The sequence below is a fragment of the Psammomys obesus genome, unplaced genomic scaffold (genome assembly GCF_907164565.1).
Source record: "Psammomys obesus unplaced genomic scaffold, mPsaObe1.curated_primary_1811, whole genome shotgun sequence".
In the NCBI taxonomy this organism is placed as follows: domain Eukaryota; kingdom Metazoa; phylum Chordata; class Mammalia; order Rodentia; family Muridae; genus Psammomys; species Psammomys obesus.
Window position 1 is genome coordinate 13630840 of NW_026587216.1, and position 12712 is coordinate 13643551.

The 12712-nt window shown below is 36.3% G+C and overlaps 1 pseudogene; it reads left to right on the forward strand.

Annotated features, from left to right (window-relative positions):
- Positions 1-11033: 11033 nt before the first annotated feature.
- LOC129673752 (small nucleolar RNA SNORA17) lies at positions 11034-11149 on the forward strand (annotated as a pseudogene).
- Positions 11150-12712: the final 1563 nt, after the last annotated feature.

Below are 12712 nucleotides of genomic sequence, written 5' to 3' on the forward strand. Positions count from 1 at the left end.
AGGGTCAGATGGAAGGGGTGGAGGACCTCCCCTATCAGTGAACTTGGAGAAGGGCATGGGAGGAAATGAGGGACGGAAGGCAGGACTAGGAGGGAATGAGGGATGGGGCTATAGCTGGGATACAAAGTGAATAAACTGTAATTACATAAAAGATAAAGATTAAAAAAATAAATTAATTTAAAAATAATGAAAACACTAAATCCACAGAACAAAACACTAAATCTACAGAACAAAGAAAAAATATTAAAAGCAGCAAGGGAATGAGCCAAGTAACCTATAAAGACAGACCTATCAGAGTCACACCAGACTTTTCAACAGAGACTATGAAAGCCAGAAGGACCTATGCAGATGTCATGCAGGCACTAAGAAACCACAGATGGCAACCCAGACTACTATACCCAGCAAAACCTAACCATCAGTGTAGATGGAGAAAACAAAATATTTTTTTCTGTTTTTTTTTAAATTTTTTTATTAATTACATTTTATTCATTTTGTATCCCCCCCATAAGTCCCTCACTCCTCCCCTCCCGATCCTACTCTCCCTCCCCCTTCTTCACACATGCCCCTCCCCCAGTCCACTGATAGGGGAGGTCCTCCTCTCCTTTCTGATCTTAGTCTATCAGTTCTCATCAAAAGTGGCTGCATTGTCCTCTACTGTGGCCTGGTAAGGCTGCTCCTCCCTCAGAGGGAGGTGATCAAAGAGCAGGCCAAGCAGATTATGTCAGAGGCAGTCCCTCTTCCCATTACTATGTAACCCACTTGGACACTGAACTCCCATGGGCTACATCTGTGCAGGGGTTCTGGGTTATCTCCACGAATAGTCCTTGGTTGGAGTATGAGTCTCTGGGAAGTTCCCTGTGTTCAAATTATCTTGTTCTGTTGCTCTCCTTGTAGAGTTCCCGTCCCCTCCAGCTCTTACTATTTCCCACTTCTTACATAAAATTCCATTCACTCTGCCCATCAGTTGGCCATCAGGCTCAGCATCTGCTTTGACAGTCTATACTGCAGAGGCTTTCAGAGACCCTCTGTGGCAGGTTCCAAGGTTGTTTCCTGTTTTCTTCTGGCTTTCAGAGGTCCTCTGTAGCAGGTTCCTAGGTTGTTTCCTGTTTTCTTTTTCTTCTGATGTCTATCCTCTTTGCCTTTCAGGATGGGGATTGAACATTTTAGTTAGGGTCCTCTCTTTTGCTTAGTTTGTTTAGATGTAGAGATTTTAGTGGGTTTATTCTATGTTGTATGTTTATATGAGTGAGTATATACCATGTGTGTCTTTTTGCTTCTGGGACAACTCACTTAGGATGATCCTTTCCAGGTCCCACCATTTACCTGCAAATTTCATGATTTCCTTATTTTTCATTGCTGAGTAACACTCCATTGTATAGATGTACCACAGTTTCTGCATCCATTCTTCAGTTGAGGGGGTTTGTTTCCAGCTTCTGGCTATTACAAATAAAGCTGCTACAAACATGGTTGAGCAAATGTCCTTTTTGTGTACTTGAGCCTCTTTTGGGTATATGCCTAGGAGTGGTATGGCTGGATCTTGAAGAAGGACTATTCCTAGTTGTCTGAGAAAGCGCCAGAATTGATTTCCAGAGTGGTTGTACAAGTTTACATTCCCACCAGCAGTGGAGAAGGGTTCCCCTTTCTCTACAACCTCTCCAGCATGTGTTGTCACTTGAGTTTTTGATCTTGGCCATTCTGATGGGTGTAAGGTGAAATCTCAGGGTTGTTTTGATTTGCATTTCCCTAATGGCTAATGAGGTTGAGCATTTCTTTAAGTGCTTCTCTGCCATTCGATATTCCTCTACAGAGCATTCTCTCTTTAACTCTGTTTTCCATTTTTTAAGTGGATTACTTGGTTTGCTGCTTTTCAGCTTCTTTAGTTCTTTATATATACTGGATATGAGTCCTCTGTCACATAAAGGGTTGATGATGATTCTTTCCCAATCTGTAGGCAGTCGCTTTGTTTTGATGACGGTGTCCTTTGCTTTACAGAAGCTTTTCAATTTCATGAGGTCCCATTTATTGATTGTTGCTCTTAGAGCCTGTGGTATTGATGTTCTGTTCAGGAAGTTTTCTCTTGTACCAATGAGTTCTAGGGTATTCCCCACTTTTTTTTCTAGCCGATTTAATGTGTCTGATTTTATGTTGAGGTCTTTGATCCACTTGGACCTCAGTTTTGAAAACAAAATATTCCATGACATAACTAAATTTAAACAATATATAGACAGCATCCCAGCCCTGTAGCAGATACTAGAAGGAAAACTTCAACCCAGCAAGACCAATTACACCCAAGAAAACACAGGATAAAGATACCTTCATAGTAAAAAGCAAAAAAGAGAAGAAAACAAAACAAAAACGCCAAGCACATGAACGCACAATCATGACCAATTCCACAATAAAAGAAACTATCATTAATCACCAATATCCAATAACATCAATGGACTCAATTCTCCAATAAAAAGACACAAGCTAATTGTTAAACATCAAGCTTCAAAAAATTTTGATAGTAATAACATGTTTGAGAAATAAGATATATTTGATAAATAAGATTTATAAATTTCTAAGTTCTACTTATGTTCACAGTAATAGTTGTCTAGCTTCTTTTTCTTTGCTCATTTAGTTAAACTTTAGCTATCTGAAGAAACCAAGTCATCAAAAAACCTGTGATATTCTATAATTGTGCACTATGATTAAAAGTTTTATTTTGATACTAAAAATCTTTAATTTAAAATTGTTATTTTTAAGTCTAAATCTATCAGGGTTAAAATGTAAAATACTACATTACTTTAAAAAATTAAAATATGAATTAAAAAAGCTTTAAATTATATAAACCTAATCATATAAAACTACTAACTTATTGTAACTGGTAAATATAACTAAGGCATGTAAGTTAATAGTCTGCTGCCTTATAAATGATCAAATTCCTCAATGTGTTCAGTACTATACTTGTAACTTTGCTATGTACTAATGTGATTAATTACAAAAATAAGCTTTATTTACCATTCTGTATATATTTTCAAAGTTAAGCCTAAAATAAGTAAGTAGAGAATATAAGCAATGTTTGTTTAGTTTAATAGATGGTAGTCCTTAAAGCTTCTCAGAGATCTGCTGAATATAACTTTTAAAATGTTTAATGAAAAAAAGCTTACAATGACAGAGACCCTATGACTGTAATCATAAGATCTTCAATGAAGATAATAGGGCACAAAAAATTCCACATGGAGCTTGCTTTAATTGTGGCAAAGCTAGCCACTGGGTAAAAAAACTGTGTCCCCTGACACTAGGACCCAGTCCAAACTGTGGACAAGCAGCACACTAGTGAGTTGACTGTCTTGCTTTGCCGAGACAAGGTGAGCCAGTCCCCCAAGTTTCTGTTCTACATGCAAGTCTGTGGTATTTTCTATGACTGGCATCCAAGGACTAATGCATCCCTAGGAACTCTGCTCCCAACAAAATCAAGATTACATGGAGGAACCTTCCTGATTATGCAGATAGCAGATTAGTCTTTCTCATTTTAAATAGACTAGGAGCTACTCCATCTATTCTTTCTGCTTACTTTGGTGAAACTTGTCCTTCTCAATTCTCTGACAGCACTGACAATTAGGATAATGTTAGATTTGTCAGTTTAACAGAAGCCAGCATACCAGCTCCTCTCCTAAAGTTTCAGTTGCCTTCCCAGTTCTCTTCATTGTAAAAATTAGGCCTTAAGCCTCACTTTCTTAGAGCTTCTACAGCATGTAGATACAGATTATCTTGCTACCAGACTCTACAAAGAGAAAAACTCAAAAAACATGTTTTAAAATAACTTTTAATATTTTGTATATTTTTAATTATACTTTATTTACTTTGTATCCCCCCCTCTAGTTCCCTCCCTCCTCCCCTCCCAATACCTCCCTTCCTCTCCCTTCTCCACACACTTCCCTCCCCAAGTCCACTGGTAGGGGAGGGTTTCTTTTTCTTCCTTCTGATCCTAGTTTATCAGGTCTCAACAGGAGTGGCTGCATTGTCTTCCTCTGTTGCCTGGTAAGGTTGCTCCCCCCTCAGAGGGAGGTGATCAAAGAGCAGGCTAATCAGTTCATGTCAGAAGCAGTCCCTGTTCCCATTACTATGGAACCCACTTGGACACTGAACTGCCATGGGCTACATCTGTGCAGGGGTTCTAGGTTATCTCCACGAATAGTCCTTGGTTGGAGTTTGTTCAACCACGTTTGTAGCAGCTTTATTTGTAATAGCCAGAAGCTGGAAACAACCCAGGTGCCCCTCAACTGAAGAATGGATACAGAAATTGTGGTACATCTACACAATGGAATATTACTCAGCAATGAAAAATAAGGAAATCATGAAATTTGCAGGTAAATGGTAGGATCTAGAAAGGATCATCCTGAGTGAGCTATCCCAGAAGCAAAAAGACACACATGGTATGTATTCACTCATATAGACATATAAAATAGGATAAACCTGCTAAAATCTGTACACCTAAATATTTTGTATTTAAATAAACATTGTTAGGGTTACTCCCATAACTCATAAGTTCCCTGAGGTTTCCATTACATTAATTTTTTACCTCAACCTTGAAATGTTCCCCAATTCCAGTTATTTCTCCAAATATTTTCTATGCCTCCTCATCAATCCCCTGAGAGTAACCCTAGCAAAGACTACTAGTAATAGGTGACACTATTGGCCATGTTCTATAATGAGCCAAAGCTGCAAGTAGATGGATGATTAGGACACCAACCTAACCACAACCTTTCACCTAGAGTATGTTCTGCCTGCAGAGTGTTCTGGGACCAAAGCCTAACATAGTCACCATCAGTAAACCACCTATGTCTAATGGGAAATAATTGGATAAAAGAAAGTTTAACATTTTATAAGTTCTGAAGGTTTACATATATTCTAAGGTATATAAATATAAATTGTAAAGGTCTGAGGACATGAAAGCTTAAGTAGGTTGTGAATGTCTAAGAAGGTGTTTTAAGGGTATAAATATAATTTTAAAGGTATAACAAAATGATTTAAAGTTTGTAAAGAATAAGATATATTTCAGATTTCTTTCCCTCTTTATGCTATTGTTATATTGAGACTTAAAATGTTCAGTCTTAACATTAATAAATGAAGTTCTGATAAGCTGTTAGTCTAATTCTTCTAAAGTAGTACTACCATTATATTCACAAATTCAACATTTTAAATTTTCAGTGTGTGTTTTCTAAGTATAAAATTCAAAAATAACCATCTCTGTGTAATCTATATATTCAGCACTCTGGAAAGAGTGCTTATGTTTCTAACCCATAATCAATTTGGTCCCTAAGATTTTACTATGACATAAAAGCATGAGTCTGCATTTTCAATGGTGTGAATTTCAGTACTTATTACAAACAGTGGTAATGATATTATGTTTAAAACTTTTATCTCTTTTTATAAACTTCTTGTATAGGATAGGATCTTTTCTCCTTTCCCTGCTTTTGGGAGTCCTTTCCCCCACCTACCATTGTTGTCAGTGTGCACAATTCAGTATTGTTTGTTTGTTTGTTTGGTTTGATGTAAGCCATTCTGACAGGTGTAAGATATACTCTCAAAGTCATTTTTATTTACATTTCCCTGATGGCTAACGATCTTAAACAATTCTTTAAGTACTTCTTGGCCATTTGAGATTCCACTGTTGAGAATTCTCTGTACCTAATCTTTTAAAAAATGGATTATGTGGTTTGTTGATGTCTAGTTTCTTGATTTTTTAAAAAAATATTTTGGAAATTAGTCCTCTGTCCCATTCCTGATCTCAAGCTGTACTACAGAGCAATAGTAATAGAAGCCACATGGGATTGGCATAAAAGCACATTGGCTGAGCAATGGAATAAATCCATACACCTATGGACACTTTATTTTTTCAAAGAAGCCAAAATTATACAATGGGAAAAAGAAAGCAAGACATCTAACTTAATGTGTTGAGTTTTGAAAAGGCTGAGTATGTAATTATACATTTATTAGAAATTATCACAGTTATGGGGATACCTGTATAAATTGGGACTAACAATGCTTCAGCATATGACTCTAGTAAAATGGGACAGATTTTCACATGTTATAATGTAAAAGCTATTATGGGTATACCACACAATCCTACAGGACAAGCAGTTTTAGAGAGATCTAATCATACTTTAAAAGAGATGCTTAACAAACAGAAAGAGGCAACAAAGACCTCCAGAGATAGACTACTTACTGCTTTGTTGACTTTACATTTTTAAATCTTAATGAGCAACAAGCTACAGCTTCTGAGAGAGAGACACTGCATTATGGAAGAGATGGCTGAACTAAATCAATCTGTTTATTTTAAGGCTGTCTTAATGGAAAGCAAGAAATGTGTTAAGTTAAGGAAGAGGTTTTCCCTTCGTTTCAACAAGATTTTTTTTAAAAACTATGAATTCCTTAAAATATAATTAAAATTAAACTTGACCAGGGAAGATTTCTTGAAGCTCTAAGCTACAGACATGATAAAAATAAGCAAGAAAAACAAAACAGGCAACATAAATTGCTGTTCTCTCTTCATGGGAACAGCTCTAAGGTGCTGAGATATGAGAATATGTCTCTGAATGTCCAATAAATTTTGTTGGCTATAGCTTCCTCACAACTTATCATGCCATCCTTTTATAAGGCATGGATGAAAATTTATGTTACAGTTTGGTTGTACAGCCCAAACTGACCTATAAAGAAAGATAGATGCTTTTTCTGCTTGAGCATAGAGCAGGGAATCATCTTTAGCTAAATTGTGAAAACTAAAAACTTTATACATGTGTTAATGTAAAAATATATATTATTTTTACAAGTTTATATGTTTACAGAGCAAAAGGGAGCATACACCCAAAGAAGTCAAAACATGAAGCCAAGATGATTCAACCTCAATAGCTACCCCAGTAGCTGTTTCCTCAAAACATCTACATCCAGAAAAACTTCTATACAGCTATCTAGATTGTCTAGCATTACAGACTGTTCTGGCCAGAACTTCAGTCAAGCCCTGCACATTTCTGTCACACAGAGACTGGACAACAAATGATACAGCTATCTCTCCCAATTTTATTTGGGTCCACAAAAGACAAGGGGAAACAATTTTAAGATTATGATGCTCCATTCACAAAAGGTGATGTGGGTAGTTTTGGTCATTTGGTAGGTAATGATGCTTGTTGTCATTAAAAAGGGGTTGATCACAAACTTTTAAAGGTCTTGGTCACGGAGGAAAGAAAGTATAGGAAGTTAGACTCAGAGATTCCTCACTTTCTTTTTATTTCCTCTATCCTTATTTCTCTCTTATCTAATATTAAGAAAAGGGGAGAGAAAGGAAAAAAGAGGAAATATAGGAATGATAAAATAAAAGGGTAGATTATTGAATCTACTTTTAAATTTTAGAGTAACCACTAGTCTTGAATATTGTTACATTGCTATAGATTATTGTATAGTGATACAAATTTAAGCATATTTTGATATACATACTATACATTTATCAGCTCTTGTATAACTCTTGTTATACCTATACAACTCATTTAAAAACATAATGTGATGTTATAGGCCCTTTTGTAAGCTGCTATTATAAACTGTTTAAGATAATTAAAATGCCAATTACTAGTCAGTCAATCAAACTTATGGACATGTTAGGTACTAGTTAGGTTAATCACAAAATAAGCTTTATTTGCTCTTCTGTAAATGTTTTTAAAGTTGTCATATAGTAAATAGCTAGATACAAGTAACATTTGCCTATTCAGATGTACAATAGATAGATGGTCTTCAAGAACTTTAGTGATCTACCCAAGATGGCATTTAAAAAATGCCATTTAAAAATTATTAATAAAAAGCCTTTGGCAGTTAGACATATCAGCTCCTGGAAGCACCCTGTTCTTCAAAGAAGATGATGGGCATTAACAAACTTCCATTTGGAATTTGCTTCATTTGTGTCAAGCTAGCCAATAGACAAGGAACTGCCTTTGCTTCAGCTGCAGACGGCGTGCTGACCAAATGGGACCAACTAAATGAATGAAAGTGTTTGCCAAGACAACGTAAGTAGTCCTTCATAATTCTTGCTTCACAAAAATGTCTGTCATATACGGGGCCAGATGGCTGAAGATGATATCCAGTATTGCTGAGGAATATTGGGTGACTGTCCAGGCAGCCAGCTGTCTCTGTTATTTCCATAGTGTTGGAAGCTTTTTGCTCTGCATGTCCTACATACTTAAGCAGTACTTTTGTTTTCAGGTCTCTGATAGGGTTGGAGACTAGATAGTCTCAGAATTAAGCTTAAATTGTTTAAAAAGAAAAATACTTAGATCTAAATAGATGTTTTTCACTCAATAAATACATGTTATCATAACAATTGATTTAAGTGCAAAACTCTAAAGTTGCTGATATAGGATTGATAGTAGAGCACTTTCTCCAAAATTGCCAAATACAAATGGAATGGACATTGTGAAGTAATTCTTCCCTGATAGTTTTTTGTTGAGAATCACTGTCTGCCAGACTGCTTTGTTATTTAGATCTCAGCTCAGCAGAAAGACTGTTTTCATACTGGCCTCCAATAGAGTCAGTGATAAGCTACCAAGTCTACCTCCTTTTGTTTGAGAAAGCAGGTAGGATGTCTTGTCAAAGCCACACCTTTTGTTTGACTTCCCTGTGAATTCATTCATTGCACTAAGGTGTTTTGCTCTGACTTAAAAGAAGTCTGGAATAAATCAAGGCATCTAGTGTCTACTAGAGCCTCTCAGAAAGTTCCCAAGTGTTGTATGTTGGTTTATTAATTTCAGTCCTCACTTCTGATTCAAGAACCATTTGACTCTGCCAGTGGGCTCTGAGAGTTTTCATAATTGTTCTTATTTTATATAGTTTATTTTTATAAAAGAAAAAACTTTTTTATTGAACTAAAAGGGGGAGCTGTAATTTCTGTGCCCAAGATCTGGTTGTAGTCTGGATGTGGGTATTGCCAGTTCTATGATGAATCTCTTGTCTTAATGTTGTGTAAAACTTGTTCTCATCATTTCTGATTTGTTAATAAACAGCTGATCAGCCTATATCTGGGCAAAAGAGGAAAGGAGGCAAGACTTCTGATCCCAGTCATGGGACTCCGGCAACTGACAAGAGAAGGGCAAGGCCACCAGGAGCCATGAGGACATCACTAAGAGTTCATCATGAAGAAAGACAGATGGAGCAGAAGTAGCCAAGGCAAGACTAAGATGACAAGCATCATGGGGCAAATGGCTGGAAAATAGTGAGGCTGGTACAGGTGGGTTAGAGTAGATCAGTATCTGTCTAGCTGCAGTGCTTTAAAGCTTATTAATAAATTTGATAGGCCTCTGTGTCATTATGTGAGAACTGGAGTGACAATAGGAAAAGTATCGACTTGTACTAAACTTCTACAACTGAGTGCTTTGATTCACAAACCAAAGCCAGAAGACTTAAAGCTTTCAGGATTCTACATAATGGCAGGAGAAAGAAGAAACCAAGCAAAATTATTAAAAATGTAAAGAAATGTTATTAGCTAATTTCAGAAAGACCAGGAAGAATGAATTATTTTACAGAGTACATGTGAAAATTTGTTAGTTAATAAGATTACTATCCAAACTGAAAAGAGCTTTTTCCAAAAGTAATTTTTCTTTGGAATTTAGCACATTAGCACTGATGATTTTCAGATATAGTAACAGCAACACTACTTTGTATACTACTTGTCAATTGAGATTAATGGATGATAAATAGCTACTCTTGGGAACCTACCTCTTGTCTGAATACCAAATGACAGTCTAGTTAAGATTGTCAAGGTTCTTCTAATGCATGTCTTATTTAAATGTTCCAACATTCATTTTCTTACTAATAACTACCCAAAGGAAAGCTTGTTTTTCCTCTCCTACAGATGTATTTAAACTTTACCTCTTTTTTGTTCTTTTCTTGGAATTCTCTTCTAAAAATGGAAAGCAAGTAGTGACAAAGGTGATGGTTGTTATTTTCTAGTAATAATTTAACCTTAGTATATAATATATAGTATATATGTATTGTATCATATATCATCTATATTTTATATTATATTATATAGATAGACATCATTATCTATACATAGTTATACATCATTTTATATATATATACATATATATATATTCAACCTACATATTTTTTCTTATGCCCACCACAACATTTTTATAATCTGTTTATCTCTGAAACTAGGAAGAATGGATTTTTTTTATTTTTTTCCTGCTTAAATGGCAATAATTAAATAGATATTATAACCAGTTATGTCACAGAAGTTAGTTCAGTTTTTCCCTAATGTAAAAATACAACAGGTAGTTATCTAGGAAACACAGGTACCAGGACTTCTGGCATTCTGACTGTGAATTGCCAGAATCTAAAGCAGTGACCATTAAATTTATTTTCTTTGGAAGCCACTGTAAGACATTATTTTTTGGCAGCCTGGATTGTAAAACATATGGTCATGAACTGCATTAGTTGACTAAAAATGACAAAGACATTTTATTCTTAAAAGCTGAGTTATCTAAAGATTATTATACCTCAAATGTCAAAATAGGTCTCATGTTAAATGGTTTTATTACCCCCACAAAAAAAAAATACTGACAATCTTGGTTTAACACGAATAAAACATTTTAGCAAATGAATACTTTTCCAATACAAAATAATTTTATTGACTCGTGTCTGCCATTAAAGTATAAACAAAAACAAAGTGTAGAAAAGCAATAGTTTCTTTGTATTTTCATAAGAATATTTTTAATCTCACAGAGTCCCTGAAAATGGCCCAACATATCATAATTTGAGAGACTTTCTGCTCATGACAGTTTACTGCACACGTTTTCTCACCCCATCAAACAGAAAACTAGAATAACTCTGAGTCCTCACAACTGATATGGTGGCTCACAACCTCCCGTTATTTCAGTTTCAGGTTATCTAATGACTCCTTTGGTCTCTGCTATTACCAGTCACACTGTGGTGCCCAAATATAAAATTAGACAAAGCAGCCATGTACACAATAGAAATATAAACGTTAAAAAAATATAGGTTAGCTTACCCCTAGGGTCATTGCAGGTGCAGCTGCTGTGTCCCTTGTGAGTCAGTGGGTGGCAGAGAGGAGAGAGGCTATGTCTACTCCAGTGTTCTAAATGATTAGTAACCTAACATTCTCTGATAAAAGCCAGCCTGGGACGACCACCAATCCAGCACCAGGCAGATCCTGATGGCTTCTCCGTACAGGGGACAAGCCTGAAGAGCCCTTTCTGGGACTCCTAGGTAGGAGCGTGTCTGAGACAGACAATCTTTGTCTGGCAAGGAGAAAGCCCAAGATCACTACCAGCTCAGCACTATAGGATATAGAGAGAAAGCTAGCCTGCAATGACGCAAGTCCTTTACCAGCTGTAACACTTGGGAGAGTAGGCACTGTACCTTTCCTGGGCAGCTCAGTCAAGCTGACACTGGATGTGGGGATGGCTGGTGAGCTGGCCCTGAGACTGTGGGAGTGGGAGAGCTGGTGGTGTGACCAGCTCATATACTTTTCACACCCAGATCCAGGGCTTGATGTTGGCCTACTCCAACATCTACTCCATCAATGAACTGCTGGAGTGCATGAAGTTATTTCACATCATGCACCCCAATATCACTCATATCTCCCTCCCCTCATCCCAACCCTCTAATTTTGCAGCCCCCCAACAGAGAAAAATTTCTAATTGTGGAAGCTGTAGTGTATCAGAGTATACTTTGTAGTATATATACTTTGTAGATATACTTTGTAGTGTATCAGAGTATGCTTAAAATAACTTTTAAGTTATTGAGTGATTCATGATACTGTCATTGACATAAAACTACAATTGAATAGATTCTTACATTTGGTTTACCTTTCTAATTAAGAACATTGCAGGAGCACACTTTTCAGGACAGTAGTGGATGTGAAAGCTGTGTCATTATTTATGTCTGATTCACTATTTAAACTTTGAGAGTTCAGTGTGTGTGTGTGTGTCTGTGTGTGTGTGTGTTTGTGTGTGTGTGCCCATGTTCTTTCGCAGTTATTGAAGTAAGGAAAGTCTCAAGTGTCCTCCATCACCGTTTATCTTATTTCTGCAAGCAAGGTCTCTCACTGATTCCTGATCTGGCCTCTTATCTACGGATTACAAGAGATCCTCCTTTCTCTTTGTTCCTCAGATCTGAAGTTACTGGTATTTGTACATAGCCAAACCCCTCTTCTTTGTGTAAGCTGGGGTGTTGCACAGATCCAAAACTAGAGGATCTCCATGACACAAGGCAACAACAGGATGTCTGAAAGAAGTCAGTATTGATAGAGCATCAGAAGCCAGAGGCACTGTAGCAGACCAAGGACTCATTGCAATGAACATTTGCAGCAAATAAGTGTTAACAAATGGGTATGTTGTGGGACATACTCTGATACACTACAGCTTCCACAATTAGATTTTTTTCTCTGCTGGGGGGGCTGCAAAATCAGAGCATGGTATGAGGGGAGGGAGATGATATGAGTGATATTGGAGTGGATGATTTGAAATTCATAAAGAACCAATGAAAAGTTTTTTAAAAGAAAAAAAATTACAGGTTAATACATTTGTGAGTTTTACAAATAATCTGTTTTCAAAAATGGAAGGAGAAAAATAGAACATTTTTTCTAAATTAAAAACAAATAATTATAGGATTTATAAATTTTAGGAAAGTGTTATATCTACATTAACATTTTTTGATCAAG